The 16902-nt window shown below is 36.6% G+C and overlaps 1 protein-coding gene across 1 annotated transcript in view; it reads right to left on the bottom strand.

Moving 5' to 3' along the window:
• Window positions 1-2596, bottom strand: part of TBC1D5 (TBC1 domain family member 5) — a 370590-nt gene extending 367994 nt beyond the window's left edge. Inside the window, exon 1 of the mRNA XM_065752695.1 lies at window positions 2585-2596. The gene's annotated coding sequence lies outside the window, so the exon portion shown is untranslated. The remainder of the gene's footprint in view (window positions 1-2584) is intronic.
• Window positions 2597-16902: the final 14306 nt, after the last annotated feature.

The raw sequence follows: 16902 nt of genomic DNA, 5'->3' as shown, positions 1-16902 counted from the left end.
TTTGATTTGGTCCCCAAATTGTTTTCATTTTGCAGTTTAAAACCTCAAGCTGATGTCTCCATCACATTTCACTTGAAAGAAAAAAATTCGCAATGTCTATGGATATGAAAATTAATATTTTCTTAGAAAACTAACAAACAGTACATACATGTTGTGTCATTTATTTAAAATTCTTACAGGACTGAACATTCATGCTTCCTCTAATTTGTATACTGTTTATTCTTTCCCATCTAGGGGTAATAACAGGGCAATAAATATATCTCACTTTGGTGCATGTATAAAACAGATTATTATAAAAATGTCTTTATTTTAGGTTTATTAACACATTTTTTCTATGTAGAAGTCATTTATAGTTTTACATATTTTAGAATTAGGACAGATGAATCCAGCTAAGGCAAGGCATTGCTTCTTTTTCTATTGTTCCAGAAGACTTTTTTTTGCTACCCTTCTTTAACATTTCAGAATATAAGTTGGTTAGGAAGGTTCTGAATTGATGAAGACTTTCTGTTTTGCTCTTAAATGTAGCTCTTAAAGTACATTTTCCTTTACAAGCTTTTGATATATATGTGGCTGTGCTTCTGTTACTCAATATGAATAATGTCTGGCCGCTGGATACACATATATTTATTTACAATAAAAACTGACATATTAATTATTTCATTCAGTAGACAAGTATCATCATAAAAGCTGGGCTTATAGAACATAGCAGGCATCACAGCAAAAATCATAAATACTATAGTTTTGTTTAGCTTGACAATGGCAGGTAATAGACTATCATTTCTGTTCCCTTAGCTACTGTATCCTTTTCTATCCATCATTCTTTATTGTTATTATCACACTTATTTCAGCATTCTTATATCAGCAGCATTTAGTGACATAGTGAAAACATGGTTCAGAAAGCCTGAACTTTTAATTGTGATGAGAAATAAGTTAGTTTAATTATTCTATGTAAGTAGAAAAGATGTGGTTTGTTCTTCTTCCTAAGTCCTTCCTTCCTAATCGCAATTCAACACCCTTTTTAAGCATTGCTATGTATGAACTTCATGCTGCTAGACAAATAAATTCTTTGGAAAAATGCACATTTTTATTTAGAAATAATGCCATCTCTTTGTTAGATTTGCAGCAATCCTATTTTGCCTCTACTGTTTTTAAGTCGAAAATGAAAAATTATATAGAAGATGTTTGTGCATCATATTGTGCTGAATGGTATGTAGGTCAGCATGCTGCACCATAGCAGATAAGGCACAGTGAACAAGTGTTCTATGTACTTACAAGCAAATATCAGTCATAATAGAAGTAGACAGATCTACAAGAGCGTTTTGGCTTAGGAAATGTTTCTTGTCATTAGCATTTAAAAAAAGCTATGAGATTCAGGCCTATCAGCACCGATTCACAGCAAAGCCTGGCTTGCACAGGTTGTTATCTGTTCAGTACAGAGGTGCAGCTGGTTAGCAAATGGATTTGCAGATTTTTTTTTTTTTAGCAGGGATGAGTAAAAAGGCAAAGAATCAGGTACTTACAACCCATTCAGAATGTAACAATTTTGTTTGTGTTATAAACCAAACCTTCTGTTTTTTGTTGGTTTTTTTTTAAAGAAAGAGAAAAAAAACCTGCATTATTTTTAGAAACAGAACCAAGAAAAAACGGCTGATTTAAAAAAAAAATAAAAATCTTTATTCATATTCCAGTTTCCCTAAGGGCTCCAATATCCATGAAGTAATACCAGCAAAGGGAGCAATGAAGTCTGCAGACTTCCATGATTCAGTTTACGATGCTGCTTTATTGTGTTACCAGTCAAGTCAAAAGGCAACGTCTAATATTTTTATTTCTTTATTCTTTCCTCGATGTGTTCTCAGAAATCTGAAGGCAAAATATATGACTGAATTCCTAATGCTATGGCTGAAGTTTACTGTAATTTTTAATTCATGTGGAAGTGGAATTATTCCTCATGGAGTCAAGTCAGGACTGATACTGAGGGTAGCACAGTTGTACTTGAATTGTAGAGTGCAATGTTGCTGAGCTATTTGCATGGTGACTGGAGTGTGTTTCCTTTTTAAGATAAAATGCAATTCACAACCTAATAGGAATGATCATCGAGTGTATTAATGCTCTTCCTCCTGTATGGCAGAGAAAAGGCCTATAAGGCAGGTAGAAATGGTCCCTGAGCAAACTTCCCTGGCCAGGGTGGGGATGGTGAAAGGAGAGCTCATCCTCCTTCCAACCCTGTGTGTAGTGGGAGCAACCAGAGCTTGATGCCCCAGTGAGGACCAAAGCTCCTGCTCTGACTCACTGCTCCATGACCACAACATAAGTTCAGAGCAGAGGGCGGCAGATAGGATGACTGCTGACCAGCCTCTGGTGCTTGTTAGCTGAAAAACAGTTGTACAGAGCATGAGCTTATGGAAAATGGTTGCGTACATGAAAACATAAGGGCTAGAACAGTCTTTCAGTAAGTGTGCATGTGAACTCTATCAGGTACCTGCAGCTGAAACATGACAGCTTGCCACATGAGCCTGCCAGTGAAGAAGGCAACAAACTACCTACCAAAGAAAAGAAACAACACAACAGCTTCAACTTCCCAGACAGTGCTGCAGGAAAAACAAACAGGTCAACCAAGACACAGGAACTCCTCAACATGTCTTTATTAAGGGATCAAATTGCTCCAAATTTTAGAGCAGTGTTAAACGTGCTCCTCCTAAGTATAAAACAAACATTAACATTTTGCAGATTCCAGTCATAATGTGTCCAGAGAAAAAGGGGCTAGGAAGTTGGTCATTAATGAGAACATTGCTGAATGCCTGCAAGCAAGAGAACCATAGCTTGAAATAAAAGCAATAAATACCAGTGAACAAGTGTCAATGAAAGGATTTGATTGAATACTTAGGGGCTATAAGTGCTGAAACTATGAGATGAAATATGCAGTAAGTAGTTATATAGCTGGCTCAGAAGAAGGAAAGAAAATGTATTTATGGATGGACAAGTGAGAGCAGAAAGGAATCGTAAACAAAGTGTCATGGAAAGTAGTACAGCTAAATATTTAGGTTTTGATTTTGCACAGAGAAGCGCTAAAATGGAGAAATAAATGCATCAGAAGAATATAATTCAGAATGAAGCATCTTGCTTCAGTTCTGCTTTTTAGGAAACTGATACCTTATTTAGTGTATTTTAGATATGAATCCAGTGTCTCACTAAGTGTGAATCTCCTGGCAATCTTTTCAGGTAAGAGTGGAGACAAAAGTGCCTCTCCAAATCAAGTCACTTATGGTATCCATTATTCTTCCTTAAAATTATCTCAGATTTACCAAGTCAATATTCTCTGCATTTTCTGCTCTATACTCTATTTTCATCTCACTGAATTTAATAGTCATTCTGTGGGTGTAACAGAGAGCAACATTTGGCTCAGGAGCTACAAAGAGAACCAACTCCAAAACGATTTTTGTAGTTTAGCATCTTATATTTTGTGTCTCGCCATTACTATAGAAGCAGGTCTCTAATAGTGCACGCTTTGCCATTGGCTGGTGTAGAAAAGAGTGAATGGAATTAACAGACATTTATAACCTATAACACTGGTAAGGTTTTCATGCACGTTCATAGTAGACAAGGAGGGTACCCTGGCTCTTGCTTGTTCAGTGACAGTACGTGACCTGGTGGATAGGGGATGAGATGCGCTTAGTTCTTTAGTCAGCTTGTTTCTGAAGGCTTGTTGGCAGTTGTTCACTTTGTCTCTGCCTCTTAGAAGCAGCTACCTCAGTCCCATTTTAGCAAAACACAAGATATCCAATCCAGTTCAAGTCCAAAATACTCTTCAGAACTCAAGAAGTGTAGAGTTATGTATTATCTTCACAGAAGCCATCCTAACAAACTTTTTTAGTGTCATAGGTCTGTCAGATTGCTCTGTAATGAAGACATAGAGGAACATGATTTTGATTTTGGATATGAGGAAGTTTTAGGCATTCAAAGCTGTTCCGGGTGTCAATAATGATGTGAAGTATTTCCTTCTGACCTGTCCCACTTTTCCCACTTACACATATAATGAATGAGAAAACATTGCAGGCCATGTTTGCGGCAGCAGTGTAGCTTACTATTTATGCCTGGGAAACAGGGGTCAGAACATCAGCTGTTGTAAAATGGCATGATGCCACTGCCATAAACTGAGTTATAGCAATTTACACCAGCTGAGGACTTGGACCTAGATTTTTAGGAACATTTGATTAAACAATACCAGAGCAAAACTCTGTCTCAGCCAGTTTCCCATTTTACCTGTGACAGTGACCTGTAGCTGAGATATCAAAAGGAGAAAAGTAAATAAACAAACAAAAGCAAGAGACATAGTCCTATACTACTTGTTTCCAAAGCTGGACAAGTCAAGTTCACACATGTAAATAAAATCCACTGATTCTTCAGTTCGAATGCAGATCAGAACTTGATCTTGCTTCTATCAACACTGCTGAGGTCTTTGGTATGTGTCAGGATTAGGGTTTTACTTATCACAGAGCTAAATTCAGCCTTACACTACATGGAACAAGAAGTGAGTTGATAAGGAAATACTTATAATAATCTTATTTTAGGTTTTATATTAATCCACCATAGCTGCTTTTAAGTACGGTACTAAAAACTGGGAAATCAAATTCTTCCAGTAAGGGCTGATGGAGGCATCTGCTTTTTCCTGAATTATATGACAAATATAATAAGAAGGAAAAAGTAAATAATGAAACAAGAACAGCTATAAAAAGGTGGGCAATGAAAAATGACAAGATATGACCAGCTTGTATCTTGTAAGGATAAATAATGTATAGATTGTGAGTAAGCCAGGATAAACAACTTATGGTACCTTTAAATATTATTGGTCAAATCTGTAAAATCCTTCACATATTCTATGTACTCTTCATACTACTTATCTAGATCAGTCAGAGTTTAGATTTGCAGGATCTGTCTTAGTACGAATAATTCCTTTCCAACTCAAAATAAAGATTCATATTCTTAAAGCTATTTCTAATGATATTAGTGCTGTTTCCAGCATTGACACAGTGGGAAAAGAAGCAAATGCTTGGCAATTAAAAACACTAAGATCATAACATGCAATTGTTTGTTGGTCAACTTACAGTTTGCTTTCTCAAAACTTCAGATACTAAGTGAAACATGGCTAGGACACTAGATCACTATTGCTGTGATTTGTCAGTGCTCAAATTTGTGTCTGAAAATAAGGAGTAGGTAAGAGAATGGTCTAAGAAGAGGGAGAGAAGAGCCAAAGAGTTGCAAAGAGAAAATGTGATTTAACAGGCTAAAGAATGTCTAGAGAGGAAAGTGGTCTTGATATCAGTACTAGGTGTGAATTATGGATGAGAAGGTATTTCCTAGAAGAGCCCAGAAGAAAGATTCATTCCTGTTCTGGTAGCCTGGCTAAAAAAAAAAAAAGTGCTTTGGCCATTTGTTACTTTGCCTTCCTTGTCATTTTATTCTACCCAACATTTTAGTTACACCAAAGAAGTCCTCATCACAATCCCAATGCTATCTTCTTCCTGTTTCACTGTTAGATTCTTTTCCAGCAGCACCAGGTCAATGTAATGGTAATCCGAATAACTTTGTTACTGTAAGGTCTCACAGTCTGTAATCAGCTTTCAGTCTGTAATCAGCATTTAGGGGTGTTCCCATAACTGGGTAGGATCCCTTGAAAGACATTTCAGAAACAAAAAGCAGACTTCACTGGAGAATCTGTTCAACCAGCCCTTTTGCATGCTTCTGGCTCATCCTGCTTTTTTTTCATCTGTTTGCTCAAATACAGACAATAGAACACACCATCCTGATGTGAAACAAAAGCTTCCCAAAGTAATGCACTTATTCAGGCATTTTGGGGAAATAACAACATCTGAATTAAACAATTCTGTTGGACTGCAATTGCAAGAAGCGTATATACATGTGTACAAACACATACTTTTGGAAATGCTCATTTGGCAAATTAATAACCTAAAGGATTCTCAAAGCAAAATAAACATGAGTAATGATTTATATAAAAAACAACCTTTTCTTCTGTATTAAGAAATTATTCCATGCAAATAAGGCAGAACAAGGCTTTTAAAAACAAGAAAGTGAACCACTTGCTTACTGTGCTGTGCTGCTTCACAGCAAAGAGTGACACAGGGGTGTGTGCATGTACTTTTTGGAGTAGTAGCTCTCATTGTAAAATGGAAGCTTACAAGCTAATGCTTTGTAATTTTGTTATGAAATTAACTGATTTGTGCGTGTATTTCTATAGATTCAAATATTTAATCAGTGTGGAGTGAAAGGTATGAAGGTCATTCCTCTGCCACATCTATCTAAAGTGTAGATATGGGGCAAAGAAAATAAAGTCAAAAGGAAATAAACATACAAAGAAAGTCTCAAAAAGGAAGGCAAACCGTCCTTGATGTTAGAGCTTGTCTTGCTTTATGCAGGAATTCTGTTGTTACTTTTGAAAATGTAAAAGCGGTTCCAAAGCACATTGGCACGTGCATGAAACTGCAATACTCACTTGGCAGTCCTCGTTCCCACTGCTGGCAGTGTGGCACATATACCTCTTTAGCCTCTTCCTCTGTTGTTTTCTGCACAAGAGCCAACCATTGTGGCTACTCATGAGGCAAGGCTGGCAGCTGAAGGACCCAGATGCCAAGCTCTGGATTGTATGTCTGTTCGGTTTGTGGCTGGTCTCTTCCCTGGCATCTGCCCTGGCATTGCAGCAGGCTGTGCAACCGTCTGTGGAGTTGGGTTCAGGATTAGTCTTCTGCTGGATAACATGCTCTTCTGGTCACTGTTTGCCTTTCGAATTACCCTTGATTATGAGGAATGTGTTTCTCTCATGCACACACTACCCAAGAAGTGTACTTAGGTAGTACAGGGGTGCTCCTCTTCATCAGCACAGTATGCTTTCTGCTTTAGATCAGAATGGAATTAGTTTGAGTCACATAAAAGCAACCACCTTGTCTTAGTTCAGAACATTTTCAAGTTTAATGTGATAACATACTTGTGAGTCTTTTGTGAGGATGAGCCCCAGGCTCTGGTGGAGGCCTAAGGACTGCCATCACTGCTTTGTATTAGCCCTCATGCCCATAAGACCCTGTTAGGCTTCTGGCTCATTCTTAATCCACTGTAAGCACCACAACTGAACAATATGAGGTATTTGTTTCTCCTCTGGGGCATTTGGTTTTGACCTTCAGAAAATTTAGAAGGTTATTTAAGCAGAGCACATTCCAGGACAATAGAAACACCCATTGCTAGCATGCACTCACAGGGGCAAATTCTTTTCTTGTACTTTGTTAACATAAAGTTGTTAAATTTTCTAACAGGCCTTACTTTTTACTATATGTTATCCTATATATATTTTTCCTTCGATCAAAATCTACCCTCTTTTAGTTTAAAATCTTTCTCCCTTGTCCTCTCACTATGCTCTCTGATCAGGCTCTTGCCACTTTGACACTGACATTTGAAGCTGAATCTTCAAGGGCATTTCTTTCCTCTAGAGTACATGCTACTTTATCTACTTACTGATATAACTCCAAATTTATACATGTAGATAGATAGATAGATAGATAGATAGATAGATAGATAGATAGATAGATAGATAGATAGATAGATAGATAGAAGCGCATATCAAGAAAAACAGGAAGCACTGAGTAAAATAACTTGAAAGAAAACCAGTTTTGAATCCTTCTGGTCTATAGTATTCATGCCTGACTTTTTTTTTCTAAAATAAGATATGTGTAGTATGAAAATGGAGAAATTGATTTTTTATCAGATAACTGATAAGTTCATAATGGGTACAGGAATTATGTGCCAGATACAAGAGTTGAGGATGCTCACCTAATCTGAAGAGAATCGTTGACATAAAGGCTCATGTACTTATAACAAATAGTGTCTCTTACTATGAATTCTGGGAAGAAAATATTGACATGGATGGAACACTGACTTGTCCCAGTGGGGCATTTCTTCCTTTATGCTACAGAACACCAATATGGCTGCATCTGTAGCTAAAAATAGAGAAGATACTACACTAACAGAGTTTATTTTTTCTTTCTCATACTAGCAAATACTTCATGTACCTTGTGCCTGCTCATATTTCATATGGCTAGAAGTGCAGAAGTGCAGGAGGGATGCAACATACTGCAGCTGTGTGACTGATGCCCCAAGGGCACAGCTGGTAGCACACGCTCATCATGTCAAAAGAGATTGTCACACTATTTATCAAAACCTGCCACAAGCATTGTGTCAGATACGGAGTCAGCTCTATCACGTACTGAGCTACTGCATATTCAGTCCATCTCCAGTTATTCCACTGCGAGTTGCTTTCAAAAACATTTCTGCTTCAATCTGGAACACTCTGAGAAAGGCCAGTGTCCATGTTATTCTTTCTGACCAGAGGCAAAAGAAAAGTGGCTTTTCGACAATTCATCAAATTCTGTTTGGACCAGAGATCTTCACAGTTGCGTTGTGCCAACCTACAATGCCAGCTTTCAGTAAGATGTCAGAAGATAATTTATACAGAAATTGCATACTCAGAATACTATTGAACAATGTCTTCCCCAGTCTTTCAAGAATTAAGATCTAGAAACCTCAGAAATATTAAGGTATATTTTATGAGTCAATCCCAATTGAAAAGAACTCTATTTATTTTCTAGTCAGTACCAATATTAATATTATTAAAAGGAGTTATTGTTATTTATAGAATCCATTGTTACTACAGTGAAGATGTAAACTAATTTCAGTCATTCAAAGTTATCAGTTTATTTCAATAAGCTTCATCACAAGAATCTGGTGGTAATTTCCAAACTGTAACTTACTTTCAGTTTGATTCTCAAGTAACTCATAAAATTTTCAGAAAAAAAAAGAGTTTGGATTCCACTAATAAATTTAACAAGAAGTACAAATTCTGGCAGCAATATGCATAGGTTAGTGAGCAGAAGTATTTCCCATTTTGATACTCGCATTGCATAAAAACCTACAAATTAGTCACAAAATTCTTGTGTAGCTTGAACTGCTAAGGTTTTTCTTTCAAAGCATCTAACACAGCAATAGCCTTTAAATCTGCTCCTAAGATGATTCGTGGCTTCAGCCTGAGCAAAATGCCCAGAATCAGAGCATCTACACCCTTGAAATGGTTGAGGTGGTCATGGGCAGCCAAAGTTCACATTAAAGATCCCGTTGTTGTCGAGAGGCTAGAAGTGCCTTGCTGCTACTAAAAGGGTGGTTTCAGGATGATCTGTGAAGTGCATCTGTGAAGTGTTTGGGTACAGAACCAAGAGATGACTTCCATTTTATATGGACCACACTTATTTTAAAGCCTTTTCACATTCTGATATAAATTGGCAGAGACAGCTGCTCATCACTATTTTTTCTATCAGAAACTGAAAAGATATATTAGTTATTCTTCCTCAAAGACTGATAAAATGTCACTGTTTATTTCAAAAATCCACCACAGAGAATAAAGTATATTTCTGCAAACATTTTCATTATTTGCAATGATATTTGGTCAAAAAATGATAGCTGGTGTTAAACTTCTCTCTTTAATAATAACATTTTATATAACTATATTCTCTCATCTCATAAGTATTTAATCAATAGTGGATGGACAGTGTTGATAGAATGTAGTAATTTTTTTTGGTACAAACCCCTTTAAGAATAAGTTGGCAGAAAAAATTATTTGAAACCTCATTAAAAGGAGCAGCTAAAGTTTGGCACAAACAAACCACAGTGTGGGAATTAATTCTTTTTCACCAAATTAAAAAATATCAGTTTGTTTGTTTTAAAATGATACGAGTACAGCAAAATATCCCACACCCCCTCCCCCGATATATAGCTGATCTGCCTTGTTTTGATGCTTTTTGTGCTTGTAGAACTCCTATATAGCTTCCATTTAAGATGAAATTTGGCAAGTGATTAGACCATAATATGTCTAAATGCTCTGTGTATATAAAATATATATAAAAAAAAGAGCAGAGATAATAAAGCTCCAAAAGTTGTTGCTGTACATGTATTGCAAGTGCTTTTCAAAGAAGTTTCTTAAGATTTTTAATGAAGTGGCTAAGACTATACATGTCAGACTAGAACTGTTTGGTCTGCGGGGTAAATAATGTGCATTTTAAAAACATTTATAAATACATATTCCCCCACTTGACAGTGCTATTCCATTCCACTGAGTAAATAATGCATATTTTTTGAAATTCATAAATATATATAATATGTAAAAAAGCTGCCCAGATACTGTATGTGTGGGACCTAGAAACTTGAATGATGCTGAAACCGACACAGTCCCCAAGGATAATGATACACACTCTATAACCTCCCATGAAAGTTTTCTTTCCAAATAAAGAAAGCAAGGAAATTCTATAGAGCAAATTCCACTCAAATAAGATGAAGGCTGTGATGCAAACCTCCAAGACTTTGCCGAGTCAAAGTAAAGTTTGCCTTTGTCCTCAAAGCTCTCTGTTGAGGTATTTTTACTCCATTTCTTTCTTTTCCTTTATTGTTACTTTAAGAACAGCATGATTTAAGAAAGGAAGGTCAGCATTCATGTGTCGTCTCTTGAGCCCTGGGAGGCTGAATACACATGGATTATTCAAATAGAAATATTTTATTTCTACTGCTTAGTTCTTTTTGTATTTTTTTTAAATACATTCCTTATTAAAAGGAATATTACAGCAATCTCAAACAGCCAGAAACCCCTGTCCAGATGCAGAAAAGCAGTATTGTGGGTCACTAAGTAGGAAGTATAGATGAGTAGGTCAGGGCTTTCACTTTTGTGGTCCTTTATACAACAAAACTCTGAAGCACATTTAACATTAAGTGTGTGCTTATATTCATCCTCTATTCAGCAAAAAAACTTAAGCACATTCTCCAGTTTACTTTAACTAGAGCATATGTTTACATGTTTTTCTGAGTCAGTGCCTAAAGTTGCACCCATAAAGGAGCCCTGGCTGAATATCTGCAACATTAAATGTTATTAAGGTATGTAGACCTGCTGGGAGTTGTACTATGTGATGGTCAACAAATCTGCTCCCTTCTTCTTAGTGAGCTTATTCACAGGTATGCAATAAGGTGTGCCCACTGGGAGCAAGTTCTGCCTAACCTGAATGGCAGCACTTCATGTCATCCTAAATTTTATATGTTGCTGTATAAAATGAGGCCCCAAAGAGACATGGATAGCAAAATTCTCTGTAAGACTACAGTGAGCAAATCTGAGAGGAAACGTTATGGATTTCAACACTGTTTTCTGCCCTTCTACCCAGAGATCACCTTCATGAGATCTGGTTCCTTAGGCCAATTATTCCTGTATGTATCTTACATTATTTTCTTAGTTTCTAACTACTATATTTCTGCACAGTTTTGTATCTGCTAGCCCCAGCATTTACAGCCAACGAAAACCTCATAAATCTACTTCATTTTTCTAATAAGACATGAAAGTCCTTAATTGGCCTTAATGAAATGCACTTAAAGGGCAATAAACGTGTTTAAGCCCCTCTTTCAGGGTGAGCTACACTACTCTCACTCTGCTCTGTTTTAGCCTTTGTGGTAATTAATCACTTATTCATATGTGGCACATCAGTAACAAGATCAAGCAACTACTGCACAATTGCATGATAATAAGCTGCTCATATATGTGTCAAGATTTAGCAATCCTTTTTAAAGCCTAATTTAAACTCATTTTACAACTAAGCAGGCTGCTTCTCTGAAGTATTTCTACCCAGTATCTTTTTTTTACATATTTCTGCTGAAATGCCATCTTTTTATTTTGTTTATAGAACTTGATTTGCCTTAAATCTACTCATGGTGCCAGAGTGAATTACAGCAATGTAAGAGCTTTACAATTGTTTTTCTTGAAAGAGCTTTATCTTTGATCCAAGACTACAGTGTCACATAGAAAGAGGGACAGAAGGGTTAACAGCCATTAAGGTAACTTTTAAAATAAGTAATGAATTACTGTGATGGCTTATTTTCCAGGCTACCAAGGCTGTCTCCCCTGTTCATCTCATGCTGCTCGCCACCATCAGCAGGCAAGATGACGACCCGTGGGGACTCAAACTTTCTTTAGCAGGAACCAGGCCTTTTGTTCCAGGAAATAAACCTGCCCCTAAAATCTGAAGTCTGATTTGTATTTGCTGTAGTTTCTAGCATTTCATTCTTCAGATAGAGAGCGGTGTATAAGAATTTGAGTTGAAATAATGTTGACAAGAGCTGCTATCTTCTAACAGTTCTTGGCCTGATATGAAAAAGAAGTGCACGTCTTAGGCATTCTCAGTAGCTCAGAAGTGTCCATTACTGCATTTGATCCATAAGAAGCAGTTTGTTTTTCGCAGCATGAGTACAGGTTTTTACAGAGACCGGTGCACGGGCACTTTAAACTCCATAATCCATCTCCCTGCAGTAACATGGATAAGGGCAAAATGCAGACAGTCATCTGTGCATGCAACCGTGGGAATATGTGTGCTGGCTGTGGCAAGGTTGTCAGTAAATCTAGAGACATGTCCCATATTCTGTCAGCTCAAGATCTGTATCTGTGAATATTTTCTATTTTGGACTCGGTATCAGTAATCCTGTTTCTAGTTGTGCCCTCTGTACAAAGAATCCAGACCTGTACCATCTTCAGTATTTAGGAACTTGCAAGAAATGCCCCATTTGAGGAAACTATTTCCAAAGGGGGTGGTACTGTATTTTTAAAAGAGTTTGTCACGATCTGCGCCAAATAGATCTTTTTGTTATAAAAGAAACGTACAGTACATATTGCTGATCATTTAAAACTCCGGAGCAGAATGCAGCAGGATTTTGTCAGTCTCCAAATACCCTCATACCTAGAGTTAAGCAATTTGAGGAAACAGCCAGAGTGGAAAAATGGAACAATTAAAACCCCATTAAAGTTTAAACTCTTTTCAAAAATGGAGGATAACTAGGGAAAGTCGAAGCACTACTTCAATCTGTAGCTGCAAGCAATTGGGACCAGCAGGAAAGGAGGCAGTTGGGAGACACCCTTATTTCAACAGTCGCTCATTCTGAAGTAGTTGGTATTTTCGGTATATTGATAGCTTGGGCAGAGGAAGCTCGGCTGTGAAATTGTACTGCGGAAAAATGAGGATTTCTGCACTGCAATTAGAATAGTAAGAGATAAGCATTTGTTTAACAAAGGATACATTAAAAAAAAGACAGAAACAGTGAAGTGTTTTTGACTTGTCTGACTGAAGACTCTGATTTGATTCTCAAAGTGCTCAGTCTTTGATTAGAAAACAGATTGTGTCTGGAGAGAAAAAGGGAAAGGGAAAGTGAAAGGGAAAGGGAAAGGGAAAGGGAGAGGGAAAGAGGAAAAGGAAAAGGAAAAGGAAAAGGAAAAGGAAAAGGAAAAGGAAAAGGAAAAGGAAAAGGAAAAGGAAAAGGAAAAGGAAAAGGAAAAGGAAAAGGAAAAGGAAAAGGAAAAGGAAAAGGAAAAGGAAAAGAAGGAAATACTTTATGTTATACTTTATTTATGTTTAAGAACTATCAAGAAGATGATTTCTAAGATCCAGAATTACATATTAGCAAGAATATACAATTGTCGTTTAGAGATTAAAAAATTTTGGATTATGCATTTTACTCCAACCTTGCTACAGTATGCTATGAAAGCTAAAAGAGTAGGTGGGCTAGAAAAGGTATAGTGCTGCTAGTTATCAATTGTGACCTCTAGTTCAATAAGTCCTTAAACCACCTCCTGATAGAAGCCAGAAAAGAACAGCAGGAATCAGAAAGTACATGCCATCTCTCATACTATTAGCTAGTCACTGCTAGTTACTAGAATATTGAGAAAGTTGTATCTTTGCTACAAACATTCATAATGGCCTCACAGTAAATTGGGAAATATGAAAAAAGCGTTTTCCTTGGCAAAAAAAATATAGTCAAAAGGAAAAAAAAATAAATACTGGTGGCACAGGGAAAACTGGCATTCATTAGTTTACATAGGCTGGAAAATTCCCTGTACTTTTCCTCAACAGTTATTTTCACTTCTCTGAGGTACTTTGCTAGAGAGAGAAAAGTGACTGCATAACAGACCTATATACTTCAAATACAGTTCTTATGCGTCTGATGCTGGATATAGAAGAGTTCAAAGGAGTTTATGTTCTTCAAGCTTTGAAATATGGTTGAAGATGCATCACTGCTGATCTTATTATCCACCAGTTTGGTAGGAAACCACAACTAAAATACTAAAGTGTCAGAATTCCCAAAGGCCATAGTCAATATAATATCTATTTAACACTCTTAAATTACAGAGCAACACTAATCAATCAGTCATGAGTCTGCTGCCATTTTGTTCATCTGAAAAATGAAAACCAAGATATACACAGTGTTAGAAAGTAGCGTCAGAATTCCAAAGGACTTGCAGAAATAAAAAGGAAAGATAAAGCAAAACAGGATTACTTGGAACTTGGGAATTTCCACTATGTCAAGAAAGTAATGCTGTATGTACTTACAATACAAGAAAAGAGGGAGAACTAACACTAGAGCCAAAAAAAGAAACCTCGGAATTGCAGAATTTGCATGTTATTTTTTAGTTTTTCATCCGTGAGGAATATATGATGGGGATGGATTGATAGCTAATGGGCTTACTGCTGTCTGTCAGCAGTGCTGTTGATGCATTTACCAGCACATTGCCTAAAGGTCTTCAGAACAGCATAAGGCCACTCTGTAACTACCTGTACATTTGGGTTTCAGCATAAGCACCTCACTCATCTTGGGTAATGTCAGCAAGAGAACAAATATTTGACAAGAAAAAGCAGGCACAAATATGTCTGTAGCAAGTGTAGACCAAGAACTTCACACATTTCACTAGGTAGTGGACTGAAATGAACATGTGGAAAAGCTCCATATGGCAAAATGGTCTTTCAGATGGACTCTTTTGGGTGACTAAAGAGGAGATTTGTGCTCAGGATCAGAGAATTTTAAATGACATGTCTGATGCTCTGCATTTCAAAGGCAAGCAGAAGTGGAAATTGTTTTTTAAACATCCACCATCTATTTAGGATCATTTTGTAAGGCTGTTTCTTATCTGTAAATGTGATCCCTGAACTCTGTGGTAGGCATAATCTACAGATGATCAGAGAGAAGAAGTTTTAAGTTAAATGTATTCCTACAAATTTTATGAGGACTGGTGTCTGATAACAGATGTTCGATTTAGTATCCGCATGCACAGTGCTCTCCATCCAGGTGAAAAACACTGCTGCTTCTCTTGGTTTTAGCTAGGGGCTGAGGAGAAGATGGTGCAGTGGGTAGTCTGCTGGAAATGAGAATGTAACAAGGTGTCCTGATATGCTCAGGGGTCCTGGTGTTGTTTTCAGTAGCGAATGTTTGCTTTTTGATGTTTAGCATAAAAATACAATACATGTCAATGTCTTGGAGTGAAAGTGTATTGAAGGAAAGTAAATAAGAGACTTCTGGTTCTCAGGTTTATTGACTTTTTCAGACAATTGCATCTCCATGGTGGCTTTTCTACTATTAATTTTTCTGTTTGGTTTTTGAGCTAATTTATGATTTCTTTATATTCTACACTGTTACTAAGCATGAGAAAGCATGTTCCTTTTGCTGTTTTACAGCTTCTGTCTGATAAATTCATTCAATGCCTGCTATTTTGTATATTATGAAAAATAGTAAATGACCTTTCCCTGTTCACCTCTCCTACTCTGCTCATGATTTTCTATTGCTCTCCCTCTCAGTTATTTCCTTTTTTAGGATGGGGAATCCTACTCTATCTAATTGCTCCTCTTATGGCATACACTCCATACCACTGATTGGCTCTGTCACTATCCACAATGCCTTTTCTGAATCTATCGTAACCTTTTTGAGATGGCTGCTTAAAATATTCAATATGCACAGTATTTGAAATGATAGGGGAACAAGGTAGCGATAAAATAATGTTCCCATTTTCTTCTCTATTTCTTTCCTAATAGTTTCTAATATTTTATCACCCCTTTTGAGTGTTGCTGGATGTTGAACAGACGTTTTTGAAGTGCTATCCAAAATGAGTCCAAGAAATCTTTCCAAGTATTAACAGTAGTGAAGATCCTACGTTTCTATCTGCTTAGTTCAGATTTTCTCTCAGTTGTTCATGACTTTGTTCACTGCTGCTTTACCATGCAGTTCCTCTACACTGAAAGATTCTTCTGTAACTCTTTGCTTGGATTTAGTTCTGAGCACCTTGAAAAGCTTTGTGCCATTGGTTTGAACTTATCATTCACTTCCTATTCCATATTATTTTTATTATATTGCATTGTATTATATTGTAGCACACAGGTCTGCACGTAGTTCCCTGAGGAGCTAGTAACCTTCCTCCAACAGGGAAACTCCACTTTGCATTTACTCTTTGTTTCCTATCTTTCCACCAATCAAGTTAATTTATCAAAGATCTTTAAGTCCTATTTAGCATTTATTTAATGTTTTTAATGGATCTTGCAAAAAATGTTTTCTCAAATGAAAAGACTTAACCATCTGGATTACTCTTACACTTCTACAATAACACTTCTACAATATTTCAATGGATTTGTGAGGTACAATTTCTTTTTACAAAGGCTATCTCATGTATTATATTTATTTTCACCTCTACCATCAATATCATTTACTATCAATTTTACCCGTTTAAACCTTAACAACATCAGAATTTGAAGCTGTAGTTCTCTGAAGCCTTCCCATGAAAATTTTTAAAAAACCTGCCCTACTCATCATTTTTCACTGCCTAATAAAATCAATGAGTTTTCTATAATTTGACAAACTTCCTTTAAAATTGAGATTTAAGAAATCCGAAAGTTTAACATATTTTCCATTTTTCTCACTTTTTTTTTCTGTTTAAAGGATGTATAGATTACTTCCAAAATCAAAATCCAAAAGCCAAACCAGCTTTTCTTTTAAAGACTTTTTTGTTAA

This window comes from Cyrtonyx montezumae, unplaced genomic scaffold (assembly GCF_038088225.1).
Source record: "Cyrtonyx montezumae isolate F1298 unplaced genomic scaffold, pur_monq_1.0 scaffold_8, whole genome shotgun sequence".
Taxonomy (NCBI): Eukaryota; Metazoa; Chordata; class Aves; order Galliformes; family Odontophoridae; genus Cyrtonyx; species Cyrtonyx montezumae.
The sequence above is the reverse complement of the archived record's forward strand: the minus strand, read 5'-3'. Positions and strand labels throughout refer to the sequence as shown.